Source organism: Scyliorhinus canicula, chromosome 2 (assembly GCF_902713615.1).
Source record: "Scyliorhinus canicula chromosome 2, sScyCan1.1, whole genome shotgun sequence".
NCBI classification, from domain to species: domain Eukaryota; kingdom Metazoa; phylum Chordata; class Chondrichthyes; order Carcharhiniformes; family Scyliorhinidae; genus Scyliorhinus; species Scyliorhinus canicula.
In genome coordinates, this window is record NC_052147.1 from 261,273,319 (window position 1) to 261,282,315 (window position 8,997).

The window sequence follows — 8,997 nt, forward strand, 5'->3', positions numbered from 1 at the left end:
TTTTCCAACAAAATCCATTAAAGGGTGAGGTTGAATTCTAAATCAGTCACACTGGAAGCATTAAAAGGCAGAGACATAATAGAATGAAAGAATGAGCCAGATCCAACAGTTAACCAGGGGGAAAGAAATATTCCTCTTCTTTGTCAGATCAACTGCAAGGCAGACCACAATTAAATTTGTGCTCAGGCCAGCTTGTTCAGTTTTCTTTTTGAAAGAGCTTCTTTTCTAAACGCTTCAGCAAGTATAAAGGGTTCCTGAATCCTAAATAACTGCGCCCTTTGCTTTACATTTCAATTGGGATAATGAGAAGTAGGAGCTTTTCAATAATGATGTGCTCTCATTAACATCACAATCGGGACACTGACTGAGTCCACAATTGATGCATATCTGAGAGGCTCCTTTGGCCAGCTGAAATAAGGCCACATTCTGCCGTTGTGGTTGCATGGTATTGTGGCACTCAATTTACCAGCGCTGCGAAAAAAACTATTGTGCCAGAGGTTTTCTTAATTGCCTAATCTTCTTAATTGACAAGCTGCAACACTTTAAAGTCCTCGAAAAATAAGGTTCCCCCATCTACATTAAATACAGGCGGGTGACTGAATGAAGGTGGTATCCATTGTCTTCAAATTCAAAACCCTCAGTGTATTATTATTATTTACTCTGTGCCACTGCACTTCAGATTGCCAAGGGCTACATCAATGAGCAATTTACTATTCAATAAGCTCTCTTAGTTCCATGCTATTAGTTTTGAGACAAAGTTGAACAGATGAAAAGGTTTACTTCAGAACTGCATCTACTCTACAACTTAAATGAGTTTCTGATTTTTTATTCAAAAAATAGAAATTAAAAGAGAGTCATCTGTCCCTGTTAACCAGATAGTTGCTGTTAAGTGAACATTAAAGTGGTTCCAGAATCGCAGAATATATTACATGCTTGCTCAAGCAGGTGATTTTGATTTATCATGCGAACAAAAATCTTTATACATCTATAAGATTATAAAAATCTGTATATTTGACGGTGTTCACCATTTAAACTTACTTTACAAATATTTGATACTCCATCTGTACTACATCTGAGCTTTGATGGGAAGGGCTCAACGCTGACAAAGAAAACATTAGAGGTTGATTCCAAAAAAGCATTACAATATCACAGTGACCCAGCGTTAAATCGCAAATTGGCCTTTTGTAACAAGAATACTGGAGTGACTTATTTTCAGTGTAAGGAATGGCAGAGGTGCAGAGAATGTCAAGCATTTGATATTGAAAGGGCGTGGTTGTGTCATGAGGGATGGTGAAGTGAGGAATCTTTTGGTTTTTAACCCCTTGTGAGCATCGGGTAATGTTTCCTGATCCAATTTCTGTTCCAATCCCGTGGCACATGACCTCACTGTACTTACACAAAGGCCTGACCCAGAATAACACATTCAGTTCTTGATCTCTGTAAAGCTGCCAAGATCCACACACAGAAGGGGTGAGGCACCGTGTTTCAAAAATTCAAGAGCCACTTATCCTGCTCACACCTTGTTTGTCAAGAACTGTTTTTTTGATTTGCACTGGCAGAGACCGAGGAGCATTAACCTAGTGCCATCTTCATCAAGAAATGGTGAGCATTGTTTTGCCGAGCAAAGAAAATAGCCATTAGCGGACAAAGATAAAAGTTCATCTTGTGATGTGCCTAAGTGGTGATAAAACTTGTTTTGGTTTTATTTACAGCAACAACAATATTTATGGCAGGTGACCGAGTATTAGTAATATTAGTATTAATTAATAATGGTATTAGCATTAATACTATGGGCGAGATTCTCTAGCCTCCCATGGTGTGTTTGTCGGTGGCGGGAAGCGTCTTGCTGTTGGCTGGCGGTGGGATCTCCTGGTCCCGCTGCTGTCAGAGGGATTTCCCATTGGATCCACCCCATGCCGGTGGGAGACCGCTGGCGTGAACAGCTGGAAGATCTCGCGCTATGTCTTTCATATTCAAACATCGAAGAGTCAAGAACATTACTGTGGATCTGGAGTAACATATAGGCCAGACCAGGTAAGAGTGGCAGATTTCCTTCCCTGGAGGATATTAGTGAACCAGATGGGTTTTTATGACAATCGATGATAGTTTCATGGTCACCATTACTGAGACTAGCTTTCAGTTAAATGAATTTAAACTCCGCCAGCCGCCATGGTGGGATTTGAACCCAAACCCCCAGAGCATTAACCTGGGCCTCAGAATTACTACTCCATTCCACCATTCACCCCACGCATGCACATAACACAAACGCTTGTGGGTCGAAATGGCATAGTGGTTCATGTTTCAGTGCCTGTGCAGTGAATGTCAATTGGAAATATGCAAAGCATGATGCCAATTGGTATGTTACGTTAGTCTGACATTAGCAATGCCATCAATGACCCAGCTAACATTCACTATTAACCTGACACAACTGAACAGCTGTCCAGCAGTCAGTGACAAATGTTTACAGGGAGTGGTGCTGGAACTAATTAAAGGCGTTTTGCTGAGTTCAAGGATTTTTGCACAGGCCTGTCACTTGCATGAGTGAACGAGTATGCATTCCTTGTGGAATGCAGCATGACAGGAGACTAAACAGAGATCGCACAGAACAGGATAAGCTGCTGGAAGAGGGAGAGGAGGGCGTTTTCGCCGGACATGAATGCTCAGGGAGGCATGAAGCAATTCCCTACTGGGTCTTTAGTGAGGAACATGTGTTATAGATAGATAGATAGAGAAATACAGCACAGAACAGGCCCTTCGGCCCACGATGTTGCACCAAACTTTTGCCCTAGGTTAATCATAGAATTTTGGACACTAAGTGCAAATTGTTCATGGCAAATCCACCCAACCTGCACATCTTTGTACTGTGGGAGGAAACCGGAGTACCCGGAGGAAACCCACGCACACACGTGGAGGATGTGCAGACTCCACATAGACAGTGACCCAAGTCGAAATCGAACTTGGGACCCTGGAGCTGTGAAGCAATTGTGCTATCCACAATGCTACTGTGCTGCCCTTAAGAAGAAGTTAACCTACACTCCATAATTCTACCCTAATCCATGTACCTATCCAATAGCCGCTTGAAGGTCCCTAACGTTTCCGACTCAACTACTTCCACAGGCAGTGCATTCCATGCCCCCACTACTCTCTGGGTAAAGAACCTACCTCTGACATCCCCTCTATATCTTCCACCATTTATCTTAAATTTATGTCCCCTTGTAATGGTGTGTTCCACCCGGGGAAAAAGTCTCTGACTGTCTACTCTATCTATTCCCCTAATCATCTTATAAACCTCTATCAAGTCGCCCCTCATCCTTCTCCGCTCTAATGAGAAAAGGCCTAGCACCCTCAACCTTTCCTCGTATGACCTACTCTCCATTCCGGGCAACATCCTGGTAAATCCCCTTTGCACCTTTTCCAAAGCTTCCACATCCTTCCTAAAATGAGGCGACCAGAACTGCACACAGTACTCCAAATGTGGCCTGACCAAGGTTTTGTACAGCTGAATCATCACCTCACGGCTCTTAAATTCAATCCCTCTGCTAATGAACGCTTGCACACCATAGGCCTTCTTCACAGCTCTATCCACTTGAGTGGCAACTTTCAAAGATCTATGAACATAGACCCCCAAGATCTCTCTGCTCCTCCACATTGCCAAGAACCCTACCGTTAACCTTGTATTCCGCATTCATATTTGTCCTTCCAAAATGGACAACCTCAGACTTGTCTGGGTTAAACTCCATCTGCCACTTCTCAGCCCAGCTCTGCATCCTACCTATGTCCCTTTGAAGCCGACAACAGCCCTCCTCACTATCCACAACTCCAACAATCTTCGTATCATCTGCAAATTTACTGACCCACCCTTCAACTCCCTCATCCAAGTCGTTAATGAAAATCACAAACAGCAGAGGACCCAGAACTGATCCCTGCGGTACGCCACTGATAACTGGGCTCCAGGCTGAATATTTGCCATCCACCACCACTCTCTGTCTTCTATCGGTTAGCCAGTTTGTTATCCAACTGGCCAAATTTCCCACTATCCCATGCCTCCTTACTTTCTGCACAAGCCTACAATGGGGAACCTTATCAAATGCCTTACTAAAATCTATGTACACTACATCCACTGCTTTACCTTCATCCACATGCTTGGTCACCTCCTCAAAGAATTCAATAAGACTTGTAAGGCAAGACCTACCTCTCACAAATCCGTGCTGACTATCCCTAATCAAGCAGTGCCTTTCCAGATGCTCAGAAATCCTATCCCTCAGTACCCTTTCCATTACTTTGCCTACCACCGAAGTAAGACTAACTGGCCTGTAATTCCCAGGGTTATCCCGATTCCCTTTTTTGAACAGGGGCACGACATTCGCCACTCTCCAATCCTCTGGTACCACCCCTGTTGACAGCGAGGATGAAAAGATCATTGCCAACGGCTCTGCAATTTCATTTCTTGCTTCCCATAGAATCCTTGGATATATCCCGTCAGGCCCGGGGGACTTGTCTATCCTCAAGTTTTTCAAAACGGGCAACACATCTTCCTTCCTGACAAGTATCTCCTCGAGCTTATCAGTCTGCTTCACGCTGTCCTCTCCAACAATATGGCCCCTCTCGTTCTCGTTATGTCTCCTCTTCAGTAAGGACAACATCACAGGAATGTTCCACAGGCTGCAGCCACAACTGCAACCTCAGAGGAGGACAAGGGCCACACTGTCAAAGGCTATAAAGGTGACCATGGCGATAAACCTTGATGGATATGGATTCTTGCAGGCTAGAGCTGATGTTATTTGCACCATCTCAAAGTTCATTGTTGCTTTAGGAAGGTCATTAACACTCACTGTTCTAAGAGAGCTAACTACATTTCATTCTCTTCAGCCACAGGCCAGCAGGCAGAACAAACATGCAGATCCTCTAGGATTGCCAACTTCTCCATGGTACAAAGTACCACTGGCTGCATGCTTTGCAGGACGCCATCTGCGAACTCTGCCCTATGCTGGAACTGAAACAGATTCCACTCCCTCATCTTCCAAATGGAGGGTGGCAATTGGCAGCAAATCATGTAGATCAATGTCCAGTAATGTTGTGGCTGATGATGTCTTGATGCCCAACCAATGCCCATATGTGCAGCGTCTACATAGTGAAAGCCGTGCTACCACACTAAATGCATTAAAGCAGAACATTGGTCTGTTATAACAACACTTATGAAGCTTCACCACTCTAGAGGAGCCTTGCAGAACTTGACGAGTGGGTGTCAACATTCATGGTAGCCTGCTACATACTGCACAATCTCGTTGCCATAAGAGGATAATTCTTGCTAACAGCTATAAAATGAACAGATAAGGAACACGAGGATGAATAGAAGGGAAATTAGGAAGAGAAGAAAGAGGAGGAAGATGAAGGAAGGAGATGCCCTAGAAAACCCCTGTCTGTGCACCTCTCTCCCATCAGTTAACATCTGCTGCCTATAGTTGCATATCATCTTCTCCAATAAGATTGAGGGAAATGTGTCAATCAGAGACATGCAATTTATTCAGCTGACGTGGTTGCAACGGTTGAATAGATGGCATTGTGCAACCCGTGAGATGTAAGTGTGAGGTTTGCTCAGTGCTAAGTGCATGAGGGTGAAGTGAAGCATGTGAAGGTGAGGTAGGAGGCTTGATAGATAGACAGAGATTATTGGTAGATGAGTGTGGAGTGGTGATGATTTTAGTTGTGGCTGAGATTTACTGGTAGAATATGGCATTTGAAGTTGCATTCACTGAACTTAACCAGTCGTGTGAGGTCATTGAACTTCTTGTGACACTGCATTCAGGGTCTTTGGGGCGAGACTCCTGATATTGATCTTCATGGCTATTTGTTCTCATTGCCTTTGAACCATCTGTCTGGAGGATCTCCTTCCCCCTTGTGAATACAGGACATCTCTCCTCCTGCATAAAACCTCCAGAAAAAACAAAGAACTCACTCCTTTTCAAAAGTGACAAAGCCAATGTACAGAGTGGACAGAGCAAGCCCTTAATCCATCTCCTTGATTGACCCCAAAAATAATTTAAATTCAATCCAATTCATGGTCCCCACAAGAGACACCTCAGATCCAAGCTGACAAGATCCAGGCTTTACACCTGATCTTGGGCTTGATCCAATGCTTGATCTTAGCCAAAAGGCCAAGAAGCGATAGTTCCGGGTCCACACTGTGTTGTGCCTTTCCTCATTCTTTCTGATGTTATACTCTTCAACCACGACTTACAGCACCTACTCCAGCCACAATGCACCTCCCTTTTAGGTGGTGTGGGCTAGCTTTATGCAGCACAGGTCAGCTTTAAGAATTGCTGAAGCGTTCAGCCAATGAAGACCATGGTTAACACTGACCAGATATATAGATCATTCAAATGAGCCAGCAGCAGAAAGTCCGTAAGCTTCATGCGTTCCATAATTAAGAACGACTTTGCTATGCTTTACGCTCCCCACACTCACGTTCATGGGGGCTATTAGATTTGGCCCTTCGTGTCATTATAAAACATTGTATTTAATACTTCTGATGTAAAGAATGAACCAAAATGAACTATTAACTGAAGAATTATAAGTGGTAATTTTTTAAAAAATAAATTTAGAGTACCCAATTATTTTTTACAATTAAGGGCAATTTAGTGTGGCCAATCTACCTAACCTGCACATCTTTGGGTTGTGGGGGCGAAACCCACGCAGACACGGGGAGAATGTGCAAACTCCACACGGACAGTGACCCAGGGCCGGGATTCGAATCCGGGTCCTCAGCGCCGTAGGCAGCAATGCTAACCACTGTGCCACCGTGCTGCCCTTTAAGTGGTAATAGTAACCTTTCTTCTACTGAAGATCATATTCCCATCAGACACCGAGCATGCTGCCTATTCCAGCTGCTTTCAACCTTTGACCCTGCAAGGGTCAGAAGTTCAGAAGGAGGAGGGTGAGGCGGGAAACAAAATAAAAGGAGAGTACTTGTTTGATGATATCCTCGCGAGTGTTAGATTATCCATCAACATGTCTATAAATTCAAGCTGTAAAGCCTCAGTATGAATTGATTGTTAGGTGTAATAAAGTGTAATTGGTTACCCACACTTGTATAATATTGGTCTCCTTTCAAAATATACATGTCAGGAAATATTCATCTACCTTATTCATCTATAAAATTGTAATGAGCATAATCTCTATAAAATGGTTTATTGGATTTCCAGTATTCTTGATAAGGTGCTTCCTGACAATGACCTTAAGCATGTTTCAAACCATTAATCCATATAACCGTTAAAAATTCTACCTTTGAATATTTGTAGTTGTAGCAATGACAACTGCAATTTTATAGTGCCTTTAATGTAATAAAATATCCCAAACTACAAAACAATTCAACTTTGAGCAAAGGCAGAATTTAAAGAATGACTAGTCGCTAGGGAAGTGGAAGCCTTAGTTTATTGTCAGTGCTCATGCCTCTGCATCAGTAGGTTAGAATATTTAAGGCCCGCTCCAAAGCATGAGCACATAATCTAGGCTGACACTTCAGCACAGTACTGAGGGAGTGCTGCATTGTCAGAGGTGCCATCTTTCAAGTAAGATGTTATACCAGCCATCATCTCATAGCAGATCTCGAGGCACTTTTTGCAGAAGAGCAGAGGAATTCCTCCAGCATCTTGATAAATATTTCGGTCTTAACCAAAGCCACCTAAAAAAAGAGATTAGAGGGACATGTATCCCATTGGTTTGTGTGATCTTGTTGTGTACAGATTGAAGCAATGGTGATATATTTCTAAGATATGGAGATGCCGGCATTGGACTGGGTTGAGCACAGTAAGACGTCTTACAACACCAGGTTAAAATCCAACAGGTTTGGTTCAAATCACTAGCTTTCGGCCTTTGATCCTTCTCCGCCACTCAATATGATATGGCTGATCCTTCAGCTCAGTAACCTCTTCCCGCTTTCCCCCCATATCCTTTGATCCCTTTAGCCCAAGAGTTATGTCTAACTCCTTCTTGAAAACATACAATGTTTTGGCCTGAACTTTTTCCTGTGTTAACAAATTCCACAAGCTTACCATTCTCTGAGTGAAGAAATTTCTCCTCATCTCAGTCCTAAAAGGCTTATCTTTATGGCCCCTAGTTTTGGACACCCCCACCATCGGGAACATCCTTCGTGCAACTACACTGTCTACAACTGTTCGAATTTTATAGGTTTCTTTGAGATCCCCTGCCCATTCTTCTGAACTCCAGCGAATATAATCCTAAAGGACTCAATCTCTCCTCAAATGTCTGTCCTGCCATCCCAGGTATCAATCTGTGTGCTCTCTCAATAGAAAGAACATCCTTCCTCAGATAAGGAGACCAAAACTGCACGCAATATTCCAGGTGTGGCCTCACCAAGGCCCTGTACAATCGCAGTAAGACATTCCTGCTCTCATCATCAAATCATCTCGCTATGAAAGCGAACATACAATTTGATTTCTTTACCGCTTGCTGCACCTGCAAGCTTACTTTCAGTGACTAGTGTTTGAGGACACCCAGGTCTTGTTGCACATTCCACTCTCTTAATTTATACCCTTCCTGTTTTTGAGACCAAAGTGGATAACCTCACATTTATCCACATCGTACACCATCTGCCAAGCATTTGCCCATTCATTCACTCAGCTTGTCCAAATCACACTGGAGCATCTCTGCATCCTCCTCACAGCTCACAGCTGCAAATTTGGAGATATTACATTTAGTCCCTTCATCTAAACCATTGATACATTATTTGAATACCTGGGGTCATAGCACTGATCCTTGCAGCACCCCAGTAGTCACCGCCAATCATTCGGAAAAAGACCCATTTACCCCTACGCTTTGTTTCCTGTCTGCCAACCAGTTTTCTGTCCATCTCAAGACATTACCCCCAATCCCATGCGCTTTAATTTTACATGCTAATCTCTTATGCTATTTCGTATAGAAGGATATGGGCCAAATGCGGGCAATTGAGACTAGCTTTGTGGTAAAAACTGGGCAGCA

General features: G+C 43.3%; 1 pseudogene; it reads right to left on the minus strand.

Moving 5' to 3' along the window:
- Window positions 1-5,945: 5,945 nt before the first annotated feature.
- Window positions 5,946-6,167, minus strand: LOC119962548 (annotated as a pseudogene).
- Window positions 6,168-8,997: the final 2,830 nt, after the last annotated feature.